An 18,630-nucleotide genomic window follows, 5' to 3' on the forward strand; every position below is an offset into this window, starting at 1 on the left:
TGGAATCGAATGGAATTGATTGGAATGGAATGGAATCGAATGGAATGGAATGGAATATAATGGAATCAACCCGAGTAGAACGGAATGGAATGGAATGGAATGGAATGGAATGGAATGGAATGGATTGGAATTCAATGGAATGGAATGAAATGGAATGGAATCGAATGGAATGGAATGGAATAGAATGGAATCAACCCGAGTAGAACGGAATGGAATGGAATGGGATGGAATGGAATGGATTGGAATTCAATGGAATGGAATGGAATCGAATGGAATGGAATGGAATGGAATTAAATGGAATGGAATTCAATGGAATTCAATGGAATGGAATGGAATGGAATGGAATGGAATGGAATGGAATGAAATTCAATGGAATGGAATGGAATCGAATGGAATCGAATGGAATCGAATGGAATCTAATGGAATGGAATGGAATAGAATGGAATCAACCCGAGTAGAACGGAACGGAACGCAACGGAACGGAACGGAACGGAACGGAACGGAATGGAATGGAACGGAATTCAATGGAATGGAATGGAATGGAATGGAATTCTATGGAATGAAATGGAATGGAATGGAATGGAATGGAATGGAATGGAATGGAATTCAATGGAATGGAATGGAATGGAATGGAATGGAATGGAATGCAATTCAATGGAATGGAATGGAATGGAATGGAATGGAATGGAATGGAATTCAATGGAATGGAATGGAATGGAATAGAATGGAATAGAATGGAATCGAAAGGAATCGAATGGGATCTAACGGAATGGAATGGAATGGAATGGAATGGAATGGAATGGAATTCAATGGAAAGGAATTCAATGGAATTCAATGGAATGGAATGGAATGGAATGGAATGGAATGGCATGGAATTCAATGGAATTGAATGGAATGGAATGGAATCGAATGGAATGGAATGGAAACGAATGGAATCGAATGGAATCGAATGGAATCGAATGGAATGGAATGGAATAGAATGGAATCAACCCAAGTGGAACGGAACGGAATGGAACGGAACGGAACGGAACGGAACGGAATGGAGTGGAATAGAATGGAATCAAACCGAGTAGAACGGAATGGAATGGAATGGAATTGAATGTAACGGAATGGAACAGAACGGAATGGAATGGAACGGAACGGAACGGAATGGAATGGAATGAACCCGAGTAGAACGGAATGGAATGGAATGGAATGGAATGGAATGGAATGGAATCGAATGGAATGGAATGGAATAGAATGGAGTCAACCAGAGTAGAACGGAATGGAACGGAATGGAACGGAATGGAACGGAATGGAACGGAATTCAATGGAATGGAACGGAATGGAATGGATTTCAATGGAATGGAACGGAATTCAATGGAAAGGAACGGAATGGAATGGAACGGAACGGAACGGAATGGAACGGAACGGAACGGAATGGAATTCAATGGAATGGAATGGAATGGAATGGAATGGAATGGAATTCAATGGAATGAAATGGAATGGAATAGAATGGAATCGAATGGAATCGAAAGGAATCGAATGGGATCTAACGGAATGGAATGGAATGGAATGGAATGGAATGGAATGGAATTCAATGGAAAGGAATTCAATGGAATTCAATGGAATGGAATGGAATGGAATGGAATGGAATGGCATGGAATTCAATGGAATTGAATGGAATGGAATGGAATCGAATGGAATGGAATGGAAACGAATGGAATCGAATGGAATCGAATGGAATCGAATGGAATGGAATGGAATAGAATGGAATCAACCCAAGTGGAACGGAACGGAATGGAACGGAACGGAACGGAACGGAACGGAATGGAGTGGAATAGAATGGAATCAAACCGAGTAGAACGGAATGGAATGGAATGGAATTGAATGTAACGGAATGGAACAGAACGGAATGGAATGGAACGGAACGGAAAGGAATGGAATGGAATGAACCCGAGTAGAACGGAATGGAATGGAATGGAATGGAATGGAATGGAATGGAATGGAATGGAATGGAATGGAATAGAATGGAGTCAACCAGAGTAGAACGGAATGGAACGGAATGGAACGGAATGGAACGGAATGGAACGGAATTCAATGGAATGGAACGGAATGGAATGGATTTCAATGGAATGGAACGGAATTCAATGGAAAGGAACGGAATGGAATGGAACGGAACGGAACGGAATGGAACGGAACGGAACGGAATGGAATTCAATGGAATGGAATGGAATGGAATGGAATGGAATGGAATTCAATGGAATGGAATTCAATGGAATGGAATGAAATGGAATTCAATGGAATGGAATTCAATGGAATGGAATGGAATGGAACGGAATGGAATGGAATGGAATTTAATGGAATGGAATGGAACGGAATTCAATGGAATGGTATGGAATGGAATGGAATTCAATGGAATGGAATGGAATGGAAAGGAATGTAATGGAATGGAACGGAATTCAATGGAAAGGAACGGAATGGAATGGAACGGAACGGAACGGAATGGAACGGAATGGAACGGAATGGAATTCAATGGAATGGAATGGAATGGAATGGAATGGAATGGAATTCAATGGAATGGAATTCCATGGAATGGAATGAAATGGAATTCCATGGAATGGAATTCAATGGAATGGAATGGAATGGAACGGAATGGAATGGAATGGAATTTAATGGAATGGAATGGAACGGAATTCAATGGAATGGTATGGAATGGAATGGAATTCAATGGAATGGAATGGAATGGAAAGGAATGTAATGGAATGGAATGGAATGGAATCGAATGGAATCGAATGGAATCGAATGGAATCGAATGGAATCGAATGGAATCGAATGGAATGGAATGGAATAGAATGGAATCAACCCCAGTAGAACGCAAGGGAACGGAACGGAACGGAACGGAACGGAACGGAATGGAAGGGAATAGAATGGAATCAACCCGATTAGAACGGAATGGAATGGAATGGAATGGAATGGAACGGAATGGAACAGAATGGAATGGAACGGAACGGAACGGAAAGGAATGGAATGGAATGAACCCGAGTAGAACGGAATGGAATGGAATGGAATGGAATGGAATGGATTCGAATGGAATGGAAAGAAATACAATGGAATCAACCCGAGAAGAATGGAATGGAATGGAATGGAATGGAATGGAATGGAATGGAATGGAATGGAATGGAACGGAACGGAACGGAATGGAACGGAACGGAACGGAATGGAACGGAATTCAAAGGAATGGAACGGAAATCAATGGAATGGAACGGAAAGGAACGGAATGGAACGGAATGGAACGGAATGGAATGGAATGGAATGGAATTCAATGGAATCGAATGGAATGGAATGGAGTGGAATGGAATTCAATGGAATCGAATTGAATGGAATGGAATGGAATTAAATGGAATGGAATTCAATGGAATTCAATGGAATGGAATGGAATGGAATGGAATGGAATGGAATGGAATGGAATGGAATGGAATTCAATGGAATGGAATGGAATGGAATCGAATGGAATCGAATGGAATCGAATGGAATGGAATGGAATGGAATGGAATAGAATGGAATCAACCCGAGTAGAATGGAACGGAATGCAATGGAACGGAACGGAACGGAACGGAACGGAATGGAATGGAACGGAATTCAATGGAATGGAATGGAATGGAATGGAATGGAATGGAATGGAATCGAATGGAATCGAATGGAATCGAATGGAATCGAATGGAATCGAATGGAATCGAATGGAATGGAATGGAATAGAATGGTATCAACCCCAGTAGAACGGAAGGGAACGGAACGGAACGGAACGGAGCAGAACGGAATGGAATGGAATAGAATGGTATCAACCCGATTAGAACGGAATGGAACGGAATGGAATGGAATGGAACGGAATGAAACAGAATGGAATGGAACGGAACGGAAAGGAAAGGAATGGAATGGAATGAACCCGAGTAGAACGGAATGGAATGGAATGGAATGGAATGGAATGGAACGGAATGGATTCGAATGGAATGGAATGGAATACAATGAAATCAACCCGAGTAGAATGGAATGGAATGGAATGGAATGGAAAAGAATGGAATGGAATGGAATGGAATGGAATGGAATGGAATGGAACGGAACGGAACGGAATGGAACGGAATGGAACGGAATGGAACAGAATTCAAAGGAATGGAACGGAATTCAATGGAATGGAACGGAATGGAACGGAATGGAACGGAATGGAACGGAATGGAATGGAATGGAATGGAACGGAATTCAATGGAATGGAATGGAATGGAATGGAATGGAATTCAATGGAATCGAATGGAATGGAATGGAGTGGAATGGAATTCAATGGAATCGAATGGAATGGAATGGAATGGTATTAAATGGAGTGGAATTCAATGGAATTCAATGGAATGGAATGGAATGGAATGGAATGGAATGGAATGGAATGGAATGGAATGGAATTCAATGGAATGGAATGGAATGGAATCGAATGGAATCGAATGGAATCGAATGGAATCGAATGGAATGGAATGGAATAGAATGGAATCAACCCGAGTAGAACGGAACGGAATGCAACTGAACGGAACGGAACGGAACGGAACGGAATGGAACGGAATGGAATGGAATGGAACGGAATCAACCCGATTAGAACGGAATGGAATGGAATGGAATGGAATGGAACGGAATGGAACAGAATGGAATGGAACGGAACGGAACGGAAAGGAATGGAATGGAATGAACCCGAGTAGAACGGAATGGAATGGAATGGAATGGAATGGATTTGAATGGAATGGAATGGAATACAATGGAATCAACCCGAGTAGAATGGAATGGAATGGAATGGAATGGAATGGAATGGAATGGAACGGAACGGAACGGAATGGAACGGAACGGAACGGAATGGAACGGAATTCAAAGGAATGGAGCGGAATTCAATGGAATGGAACGGAATGGAACGGAATGGAACGGAATGGAATGGAATGGAATGGAACGGAATTCAATGGAATGGAATGGAATGGAATGGAATTCAATGGAATCGAATGGAATGGAATGGAGTGGAATGGAATTCTATTGAATCGAATGGAATGGAATGGAATGGAATTAAATGGAATGGAATTCAATGGAATTCAATGGAATGGAATGGAATGGAATGGAATGGAATGGAATGGAATGGGATGGATTTCAATGGAATGGAATGGAATGGAATGGAATGGAATCGAATGGAATCGAATGGAATCGAATGGAATGGAATGGAATAGAATGGAATCAACCAGAGTAGAACGGAAGGGAACGGAACGGAACGGAACGGAACGGAATGGAACGGAATGGAATGGAATAGAATGGAATCAACCCGAGTAGAAAGGAACGGAACGCAACGGAACGGAACGGAACGGAACGGAACGGAATGGAATGGAATGGAACGGAATTCAATGGAATGGAATGGAATGAAATGGAATTCAATGGAACGGAATGGAATGGAATGGAATGGAATGGAATGGAATTCAATGGAATGGAATGGAATGGAATGGAATGGAATGGAATGGAATTCAATGGAATTGAATGGAATGGAATTCAATGGAATGGAATTCAATGGAATTCAACGGAACGGAACGGAATGGAATGGAATGGAATGGAATTCAATGGAATGGAATGGAATGTAATGGAATTCAATGGAATCGAATGGAATGGAATGGAATGGAAAGGAATAGAATGGAATCAACCCGAGTAGAACGGAACGGAATGCAACGGAACGGAACGGAACGGAATGGAACGGAACGGAATGGAATGGAATGGAACGGAATTCAATGGAATGGAATGGAATGAAATGGAATTCAATGGAATGGAATGGAATGGAATGGAATGGAATTCAATGGAATGGAATGGAATGGAATGGAATGGAATGGAATTCAATGGAATTGAATGGAATGGAATTCAATGGAATGGAATTCAATGGAATTCAATGGAATGGAATGGAATGGAATAGAATGGAATCAACCCGAGTAGAACGGAACGGAACGGAACGGAACAGAACGAAACGGAACGGAATGTTATGATCAACCCGAGTGGAATGGAATGGAATGGAATGGAATGCAATGGAATAGAATGGAATCAACCCGAGTAGAACGGAACGGAAAGCAACGGAACGGAACGGAACGGAACGGAACGGAACGGAATGGAATGGAATGTAACGGAATTCAATGGAATGGAATGGAATGAAATGGAATTCAATGGAATGGAATGGAATGGAATGGAATGGAATGGAATGGAATTCAATGGAATGGAATGGAATGGAAAGGAATGGAATGGAATGGAATGGAATGGAATTCAATGGAATGGAATGGAATGGAAAGGCATGGAATGGAATGGAATTCTATGGAATAGAATGGAATGGAATGGAATGGAATCGAATGGAATCGAATGGAATCGAATGGAATCGAATGGAAAGGAATGGAATAGAATGGAATCAACCCGAGTAGAACGGAATCGAATGGAATGAAATGGAATGGAATGGAATGGAATGGAATGGAATTCAATGGAATTCAATGGAATGGAATGGAATGGAATGGAGTGGAGTGGAGTGGATTGGAGTGGAGTGGAGTGGAGTGGAGTGGAGTGGAATGGAATGGAGTGGAATGGAATGGAATGGAATGGAATCGAATGTAATCGAATGGAATCGAATGGAATGGAATGGAATGGAATGGAATAGAATGGAATCAACCCGAGTAGAGCGGAACGGAACGGAACGGAACGGAACGGAATGGAATGGAATTCAATGGAATGGAATTCAATGGAATTCAATGGAATGGAATTCAATGGAATTCAATGGAATGGAATGGAATGGAATGGAATGGAATGGAATGGAATGGAATGGAATTCAATGGAATGGAATGGAATGGAACGGAATTCAATGGAATGGAATGGAATGGAATGGAATTCAATGGAATCGAATGGAATGGAATGGAGTGGAATGGAATTCAATGGAATCGAATGGAATTGAATGGAATGGAATTAAATGGAATGGAATTCAATGGAATTCAAAGGAATCGAATGGAATGGAATGGAATGCAATGGAATGGATTTCAATGGAATGGAGTGGAATGGAATCGAATGGAATCGAATGGAATCGAATGGAATGGAATGGAATGGAATGGAATGGAATGGAATGGAACGGAATGGAATTCAATGGAATTCAATGGAATGGAACGGAATGGAGTGGAGTGGAGGGGATTGGAGTGGAGTGGAGTGGAGTGGAGTGGAATGGAATGGAATGGAATGGAATGGAATGGAATGGAATGGAATAGAATGGAATTCAATGGAATGGAATGGAATGGAATGGAATGGAATGGAATTCAATGGAATGGAATGGAATGGAATCGAATGGAATCGAATGGAATCGAATGGAATGGAATGGAATGGAATGGAATAGAATGGAATCAAACCGAGTAGAACGGAACGGAATGCAACGGAACGGAACGGAACAGAACGGAACGGAACGGAATGGAATGGAACGGAATTCAATGGAATGGAATGGAATGGAATGGAATTCAATGGAATGGAATGGAATTCCATGGAATGGAATGGAACGGAATGGAATGGAACGGAATTAAATGGAATGGAATGGAATGGAATGGAATGGAATCGAATGGAATCGAATGGAATCGAATGGAATCGAATGGAATCGAATGGAATGGAATGGAATAGAATGGAATCAACCCCAGTAGAACGGAAGGGAACGGAACGGAACGGAACGGAACGGAACGGAGCGGAACGGAATGGAATGGAATAGAATGGTATCAACCCGATTAGAACGGAATGGAATGGAATGGAATGGAATGGAACGGAATGAAACAGAATGGAATGGAACGGAACGGAACGGAAAGGAATGGAATGGAATGAACCCGAGTAGAACGGAATGGAATGGAATGGAATGGAATGGAATGGAATGCAATGGATTCGAATGGAATGGAATGGAATACAATGAAATCAACCCGAGTAGAATGGAATGGAATGGAATGGAATAGAATGGAATGGAATGGAATGGAATGGAATGGAATGGAACGGAACGGAATGGAACGGAATGGAACGGAATGGAACGGAATGGAACGGAATTCAAAGGAATGGAACGGAATTCAATGGAATGGATCGGAATGGAACGGAATGGAACGGAATGGAACGGAATGGAATGGAATGGAATGGAACGGAATTCAATGGAATGGAATGGAATGGAATGGAATTCAATGGAATCGAATGGAATGGAATGGAGTGGAATGGAATTCAATGGAATCGAAAGGAATGGAATGGAATGGTATTAAATGGAGTGGAATTCAATGGAATTCAATGGAATGGAATGGAATGGAATGGAATGGAATGGAATGGAATGGAATGGAATGGAATTCAATGGAATGGAATGGAATGGAATCGAATGGAATCGAATGGAATCGAATGGAATCGAATGGAATGGAATGGAATAGAATGGAATCAACCCGAGTAGAACGGAACGGAATGCAACGGAACGGAACGGAACGGAACGGAACGGAATGGAATGGAATGGAACGGAATCAACCCGATTAGAACGGAATGGAATGGAATGGAATGGAATGGAACGGAATGGAACAGAATGGAATGGAACGGAACGGAACGGAAAGGAATGGAATGGAATGAACCCGAGTAGAACGGAAGGGAATGGAACGGAATGGAATGGATTTGAATGGAATGGAATGGAATACAATGGAATCAACCCGAGTAGAATGGAATGGAATGGAATGGAATGGAATGGAATGGAATGGAATGGAATGGAATGGAATGGAATGGAACGGAAAGGAACGGAATGGAACGGAACGGAACGGAATGGAACGGAATTCAAAGGAATGGAGCGGAATTCAATGGAATGGAACGGAATGGAACGGAATGGAACGGAATGCAATGGAATGGAATGGAACGGAATTCAATGGAATGGAATGGAATGGAATGGAATTCAATGGAATGGAATGGAATGGAAAGGAATGTAATGGAATGGAACGGAATTCAATGGAAAGGAACGGAATGGAATGGAACGGAACGGAACGGAATGGAACGGAATGGAACGGAATGGAATTCAATGGAATGGAATGGAATGGAATGGAATGGAATGGAATTCAATGGAATGGAATTCAATGGAATGGAATGAAATGGAATTCAATGGAATGGAATTCAATGGAATGGAATGGAATGGAACGGAATGGAATGGAATGGAATTTAATGGAATGGAATGGAACGGAATTCAATGGAATGGTATGGAATGGAATGGAATTCAATGGAATGGAATGGAATGGAAAGGAATGTAATGGAATGGAATGGAATGGAATCGAATGGAATCGAATGGAATCGAATGGAATCGAATGGAATCGAATGGAATCGAATGGAATGGAATGGAATAGAATGGAATCAACCCCAGTAGAACGCAAGGGAACGGAACGGAACGGAACGGAACGGAACGGAATGGAAGGGAATAGAATGGAATCAACCCGATTAGAACGGAATGGAATGGAATGGAATGGAATGGAACGGAATGGAACAGAATGGAATGGAACGGAACGGAACGGAAAGGAATGGAATGGAATGAACCCGAGTAGAACGGAATGGAATGGAATGGAATGGAATGGAATGGATTCGAATGGAATGGAAAGAAATACAATGGAATCAACCCGAGAAGAATGGAATGGAATGGAATGGAATGGAATGGAATGGAATGGAATGGAATGGAACGGAACGGAACGGAATGGAACGGAACGGAACGGAATGGAACGGAATTCAAAGGAATGGAACGGAAATCAATGGAATGGAACGGAAAGGAACGGAATGGAACGGAATGGAACGGAATGGAATGGAATGGAATGGAATTCAATGGAATCGAATGGAATGGAATGGAGTGGAATGGAATTCAATGGAATCGAATTGAATGGAATGGAATGGAATTAAATGGAATGGAATTCAATGGAATTCAATGGAATGGAATGGAATGGAATGGAATGGAATGGAATGGAATGGAATGGAATGGAATGGAATTCAATGGAATGGAATGGAATGGAATCGAATGGAATCGAATGGAATCGAATGGAATGGAATGGAATGGAATGGAATAGAATGGAATCAACCCGAGTAGAATGGAACGGAATGCAATGGAACGGAACGGAACGGAACGGAATGGAATGGAACGGAATTCAATGGAATGGAATGGAATGGAATGGAATGGAATGGAATGGAATGGAATCGAATGGAATCGAATGGAATCGAATGGAATCGAATGGAATCGAATGGAATCGAATGGAATGGAATGGAATAGAATGGTATCAACCCCAGTAGAACGGAAGGGAACGGAACGGAACGGAACGGAGCAGAACGGAATGGAATGGAATAGAATGGTATCAACCCGATTAGAACGGAATGGAACGGAATGGAATGGAATGGAACGGAATGAAACAGAATGGAATGGAACGGAACGGAAAGGAAAGGAATGGAATGGAATGAACCCGAGTAGAACGGAATGGAATGGAATGGAATGGAATGGAATGGAATGGAACGGAATGGATTCGAATGGAATGGAATGGAATACAATGAAATCAACCCGAGTAGAATGGAATGGAATGGAATGGAATGGAAAAGAATGGAATGGAATGGAATGGAATGGAATGGAATGGAATGGAATGGAACGGAACGGAACGGAATGGAACGGAATGGAACGGAATGGAACAGAATTCAAAGGAATGGAACGGAATTCAATGGAATGGAACGGAATGGAACGGAATGGAACGGAATGGAACGGAATGGAATGGAATGGAATGGAACGGAATTCAATGGAATGGAATGGAATGGAATGGAATGGAATTCAATGGAATCGAATGGAATGGAATGGAGTGGAATGGAATTCAATGGAATCGAATGGAATGGAATGGAATGGTATTAAATGGAGTGGAATTCAATGGAATTCAATGGAATGGAATGGAATGGAATGGAATGGAATGGAATTCAATTGAATGGAATGGAATGGAATCGAATGGAATCGAATGGAATCGAATGGAATCGAATGGAATGGAATGGAATAGAATGGAATCAACCCGAGTAGAACGGAACGGAATGCAACGGAACGGAACGGAACGGAACGGAACGGAATGGAACGGAATGGAATGGAATGGAACGGAATCAACCCGATTAGAACGGAATGGAATGGAATGGAATGGAATGGAACGGAATGGAACAGAATGGAATGGAACGGAACGGAACGGAAAGGAATGGAATGGAATGAACCCGAGTAGAACGGAATGGAATGGAATGGAATGGAATGGATTTGAATGGAATGGAATGGAATACAATGGAATCAACCCGAGTAGAATGGAATGGAATGGAATGGAATGGAATGGAATGGAATGGAACGGAACGGAACGGAATGGAACGGAACGGAACGGAATGGAACGGAATTCAAAGGAATGGAGCGGAATTCAATGGAATGGAACGGAATGGAACGGAATGGAACGGAATGGAATGGAATGGAATGGAACGGAATTCAATGGAATGGAATGGAATGGAATGGAATTCAATGGAATCGAATGGAATGGAATGGAGTGGAATGGAATTCAATGGAATCGAATGGAATGGAATGGAATGGAATTAAATGGAATGGAATTCAATGGAATTCAATGGAATGGAATGGAATGGAATGGAATGGAATGGGATGGATTTCAATGGAATGGAATGGAATGGAATGGAATGGAATCGAATGGAATCGAATGGAATCGAATGGAATCGAATGGAATGGAATGGAATAGAATGGAATCAACCAGAGTAGAACGGAAGGGAACGGAACGGAACGGAACGGAACGGAATGGAACGGAATGGAATGGAATAGAATGGAATCAACCCGAGTAGAAAGGAACGGAACGCAACGGAACGGAACGGAACGGAACGGAACGGAATGGAATGGAATGGAACGGAATTCAATGGAATGGAATGGAATAAAATGGAATTCAATGGAACGGAATGGAATGGAATGGAATGGAATGGAATGGAATTCAATGGAATGGAATGGAATGGAATGGAATGGAATGGAATGGAATGGAATGGAATTCAATGGAATTGAATGGAATGGAATTCAATGGAATGGAATTCAATGGAATTCAACGGAACGGAACGGAATGGAATGGAATGGAATGGAATTCAATGGAATGGAATGGAATGGAATGGAATTCAATGGAATCGAATGGAATGGAATGGAATGGAAAGGAATAGAATGGAATCAACCCGAGTAGAACGGAACGGAATGCAACGGAACGGAACGGAACGGAATGGAACGGAATGGAATGGAATGGAATGGAACGGAATTCAATGGAATGGAATGGAATGAAATGGAATTCAATGGAATGGAATGGAATGGAATGGAATGGAATGGAATTCAATGGAATGGAATGGAATGGAATGGAATGGAATGGAATTCAATGGAATTGAATGGAATGGAATTCCATGGAATGGAATTCAATGGAATTCAATGGAATGGAATGGAATGGAATAGAATGGAATCAACCCGAGTAGAACGGAACGGAACGGAACGGAACAGAACGAAACGGAACGGAATGTTATGATCAACCCGAGTGGAATGGAATGGAATGGAATGGAATGCAATGGAATAGAATGGAATCAACCCGAGTAGAACGGAACGGAATGCAACGGAACGGAACGGAACGGAACGGAACGGAACGGAATGGAATGGAATGTAACGGAATTCAATGGAATGGAATGGAATGAAATGGAATTCAATGGAATGGAATGGAATGGAATGGAATGGAATGGAATGGAATTCAATGGAATGGAATGGAATGGAAAGGAATGGAATGGAATGGAATGGAATGGAATTCAATGGAATGGAATGGAATGGAAAGGAATGGAATGGAATGGAATTCAATGGAATAGAATGGAATGGAATGGAATGGAATCGAATGGAATCGAATGGAATCGAATGGAATCGAATGGAAAGGAATGGAATAGAATGGAATCAACCCGAGTAGAACGGAATCGAATGGAATGAAATGGAATGGAATGGAATGGAATGGAATGGAATTCAATGGAATTCAATGGAATGGAATGGAATGGAATGGAGTGGAGTGGAGTGGATTGGAGTGGAGTGGAGTGGAGTGGAGTGGAGTGGAATGGAATGGAGTGGAATGGAATGGAATGGAATGGAATCGAATGTAATCGAATGGAATCGAATGGAATTGAATGGAATGGAGTGGAATGGAATAGAATGGAATCAACCCGAGTAGAATGGAACGGAATGGAACGGAACGGAACGGAATGGAACGGAATTCAAAGGAATGGAACGGAATTCAATGGAATGGAAAGGAATGGAACGCAATGGAACGGAATGGAACGGAATGGAATGGAATGGAATGGAACGGAATTCAATGGAATGGAATGGAATGGAATGGAATTCAATGGAATCGAATGGAATGGAAAGGAGTGGAATGGAATTCAATGGAATCGAATGGAATGGAATGGAATGGAATTAAATGGAATGGAATTCAATGGAATTCAATGGAATGGAATGGAATGGAATGGAATGGAATGGAATGGAATCGAATGGAATCGAATGGAATCGAATGGAATGGAATGGAATGGAATGGAATAGAATGGAATCAACCCGAGTAGAAAGGAAAGGAATGCATCGGAACGGAACGGAACGGAACGGAATGGAATGGAACGGAATTCAATGGAATGGAATGGAATGAAATGGAATTCAATGGAATGGAATGGAATGGAATGGAATGGAATCGAATGGAATCGAATGGAATCGATTGGAATGGAATGGAATGGAATGGAATCGAATGGAATGGAATGGAATAGAATGGAATCAACCCGAGTAGAACGGAATGGAATGGAATGGAATGGAATGGAATGGATTCGAATGGAATGGAATGGAATACAATGGAATCAACCCGAGAAGAATGGAATGGAATGGAATGGAATGGAATGGAATGGAATGGAATGGAATGGAACGGAACGGAACGAACGGAATGGAACGGAGCGGAACGGAAAGGAACGGAATTGAAAGGAATGGAACGGAATTCAATGGAATGGAAAGGAATGGAACGGAATGGAACGGAATGGAACGGAATGGAATGGAATGGAATGGAAACGAATTCAATGGTATGGAATGGAATGGAATGGAATTCAATGGAATCGAATGGAATGGAATGGAGTGGAATGGAATTCAATGGAATCGAATGGAATGTAATGGAATGGAATTGAATGGAATGGAATTCAATGGAATTCAATGGAATGGAATGGAATGGAATGGAATGGAATGGAATGGAATGGAATGGAATGGATTTCAATGGAATGGAATGGAATGGAGTCGAATGGAATCGAATGGAATCGAATGGAATGGAATGGAATTGAATGGAATCAACCCAAGTGGAACGGAACAGAACGGAACGGAGCGGAACGGAACGGAACGGAATGGAGTGGAACAGAATGGAATCAAACCGAGTAGAACGGAATGGAATGGAATGGAATTGAATGGAACGGAATGGAACAGAACGGAATGGAACGGAACGGAATGGAATGGAATGGAATGGAATGAACCCGAGTAGAACGGAATGGAATGGAATGGAATGGAATGGAATGGAATGGAATGGAATCGAATGGAATGGAATGGAATAGAATGGAGTCAACCTGAGTAGAACGGAATGGAACGGAATGGAACGGAATGGAACGGAATGGAACGGAATTCAATGGAATCGAACGGAATGGAATGGATTTCAATGGAATGGAACGGAATTCAATGGAGTGGAACGGAATGGAATGGAACGGAACGGAACGGAATGGAACGGAACGGAACGGAATGGAATTCAATGGAATGGAATGGAATGGAATGGAATGGAATGGAATGGAATGGAATCGAATGGAATCGAATGGAATCGAATGTTATCGAATGGAATGGAATGGAATAGAATGGAATCAACCCCAGTAGAACGGAAGGGAACAGAACGGAACGGAACGGAACGGAACGGAATGGAAGGGAATAGAATGGAATCAACCCGATTAGAACGGAATGGAATGGAATGGAATGGAATGGAACGGAATGGAGTGGAATCGAATGGAACGGAACAGAACGGAAAGGAATGGAATGGAATGAACCCGAGTAGAACGGAATGGAATGGAATGGAATGGATTGGAATGGATTCGAATGGAATGGAATGGAATACAATGGAATCAACCCGAGTAGAATGGAATGGAATGGAATGGAATGGAATGGAATGGAATGGAATGGAATGGAATGGAAGGGAATGGAACGGAACGGAACGGAATGGAACGTAACGGAACGGAATGGAACGGAATTCAAAGGAATGGAAAGGAATTCAATGGAATGGAACGGAAAGGAACGGAATGGAACGGAATGGAACGGAATGGAATGGAATGGAATGGAATTCAATGGAATCGAATGGAATGGAATGGAGTGGAATGGAATTCAATGGAATCGAACTGAATGGAATGGAATGGAATTAAATGGAATGGAATTAAATGGAATTCAATGGAATGGAATGGAATGGAATGGAATGGAATGGAATGGAATGGAATGGAATGGAATGGAATTCAATGGAATGGAATCGAATGGAATCGAATGGAATCGAATGGAATCGAATGGAATCGAATGGAATGGAATGGAATAGAATGGAATCAACCCGAGTGGAACGGAACGGAATGCAACGGAACGGAACGGAACGGAACGGAACGGAATGAAATGGAATGGAACGGAATTCAATGGAATGGAATGGAATGAAATGGAATTCAACGGAACGGAATGGAATGGAATGGAATGGAATGGAATGGAATGGAATGGAATTCAATGGAATGGAATGGAATGGAATGGAATGGAATGGAATCGAATGGAATCGAATGGAATCGAATGGAATCGAATGGAATCAACCCGAGTAGAACGGAACGGAACGCAACGGAACGGAACGGAACGGAATGGAATGGAACGGAATTCAGTGGAATGGAATGGAATGGAATGGAATGGAATGGAATGGAATGGAATGGAATCGAATGGAATCGAATGGAATCGAATGGAATCGAATGGAATGGAATGGAATAGAATGGAATCAACCCCAGTAGAACGCAAGGGAACGGAACGGAACGGAACGGAACGGAATGGAATGGAATAGAATGGAATCAACCTGATTAGAACGGAATGAAATGGAATGGAATGGAATGGAATAGAACGGAATGGAACAGAATGGAATGGAACGGAACGGAACGGAAAGGAATGGAATGGAATGAACCCGAGTAGAACGGAATGGAATGGAATGGATTCGAATGGAATGGAATGGAATACAATGGAATCAACCCGAGTAGAATGGAATGGAATGGAATGGAATGGAATGGAATGGAATGGAATGGAACGGAACGGAACGGAATGGAACGGAACGGAACGGAATGGAACTGAATTCAAAGGAATGGAACGGAATTCAATGGAATGGAAAAGGAATGGAACGCAATGGAACGGAATGGAACGGAATGGAATGGAATGGAATGGAACGGAATTCAATGGAATGGAATGCAATGGAATGGAATTCAATGGAATCGAATGGAATGGAAAGGAGTGGAATGGAATTCAATGGAATCGAATGGAATGGAATGGAATGGAATTAAATGGAATGGAATTCAATGGAATTCAATGGAATGGAATGGAATGGAATGGAATGGAATGGAATGGAATGGAATGGAATGGAATCGAATGGAATCGAATGGAATCGAATGGAGTGGAATGGAATGGAATGGAATAGAATGGAATCAACCCGAGTAGAACGGAAAGGAATGCATCGGAACGGAACGGAACGGACCGGAACGGAACGGAATGGAATGGAACGGAATTCAATGGAATGGAATGGAATGAAATGGAATTCAATGGAATGGAATGAAATGGAATGGAATGGAATCGAATGGAATCGAATGGAATCGATTGGAATGGAATGGAATGGAATGGAATCGAATGGAATGGAATGGAATAGAATGGAATCAACCCGAGTAGAACGGAATGGAATGGAATGGAATGGAATGGAATGGATTCGAATGGAATGGAATGGAATACAATGGAATCAACCCGAGTAGAATGGAATGGAATGGAATGGAATGGAATGGAATGGAATGGAACGGAACGGAACGGAACGGAATGGAACGGAACGGAACGGAAAGGAACGGAATTCAAAGGAATGGAACGGAATTCAATGGAATGGAAAGGAATGGAACGGAATGGAACGGAATGGAACGGAATGGAATGGAATGGAATGGAACCGAATTCAATGGTATGGAATGGAATGGAATGGAATTCAATGGAATCGAATGGAATGGAATGGAGTGGAATGGAATTCAATGGAATCGAATGGAATGGAATGGAATGGAATTGAATGGAATGGAATTCAATGGAATTCAATGGAATGGAATGGAATGGAATGGAATGGAATGGAATGGAATGGAATGGAATGGAATGGAATGGAATGGAATGGATTTCAATGGAATGGAATGGAATGGAATCGAATGGAATCGAATGGAATCGAATGGAATGGAATGGAATTGAATGGAATCAACCCAAGTGGAACGGAACAGAACGGAACGGAACGGAACGGAACGGAATGGAGTGGAACAGAATGGAATCAAACCGAATAGAACGGAATGGAATGGAATGGAATTGAATGGAACGGAATGGAACAGAACGGAATGCAACGGAACGGAACGGAACGGAATGGAATGGAATGAACCCGAGTAGAACGGAATGGAATGGAATGGAATGGAATGGAATGGAATCGAAGGGAATGGAATGGAATAGAATGGAGTCGACCTGAGTAGAACGGAATGGAACGGAATGGAACGGAATGGAACGGAATGGAATGGAATTCAATGGAATCGAACGGAATGGAATGGATTTCAATGGAATGGAACGGAATTCAATGGAGTGGAACGGAATGGAACAGAACGGAATGCAACGGAACGGAACGGAACGGAATGGAATGGAATGAACCCGAGTAGAACGGAATGGAATGGAATGGAATGGAATGGAATGGAATCGAAGGGAATGGAATGGAATAGAATGGAGTCGACCTGAGTAGAACGGAATGGAACGGAATGGAACGGAATGGAACGGAATGGAATGGAATTCAATGGAATCGAACGGAATGGAATGGATTTCAATGGAACGGAATGGAATTCAATGGAATGGAATGGAATGGAATGGAATGGAATGGAATGGAATCGAATGGAATCGAATGGAATCGAATGGAATCGAATGGAATCGAATGTTATCGAATGGAATGGAATGGAATAGAATGGAATCAACCCCAGTAGAACGGAAGGGAACGGAACGGAACGGAACGGAACGGAACGGAATGGAAGGGAATAGAATGGAATCAACCCGATTAGAACGGAATGGAATGGAATGGAATGGAATGGAACGGAATGGAACAGAATGGAATGGAATGGAACGGAACGGAAAGGAATGGAATGGAATGAACCCGAGTAGAACGGAATGGAATGGAATGGAATGGATTGGAATGGATTCGAATGGAATGGAATGGAATACAATGGAATCAACCCGAGTAGAATGGAATGGAATGGAATGGAATGGAATGGAATGGA

Source organism: Gorilla gorilla, chromosome 16 (assembly GCF_029281585.2).
Source record: "Gorilla gorilla gorilla isolate KB3781 chromosome 16, NHGRI_mGorGor1-v2.1_pri, whole genome shotgun sequence".
Lineage (NCBI taxonomy): Eukaryota > Metazoa > Chordata > Mammalia > Primates > Hominidae > Gorilla > Gorilla gorilla.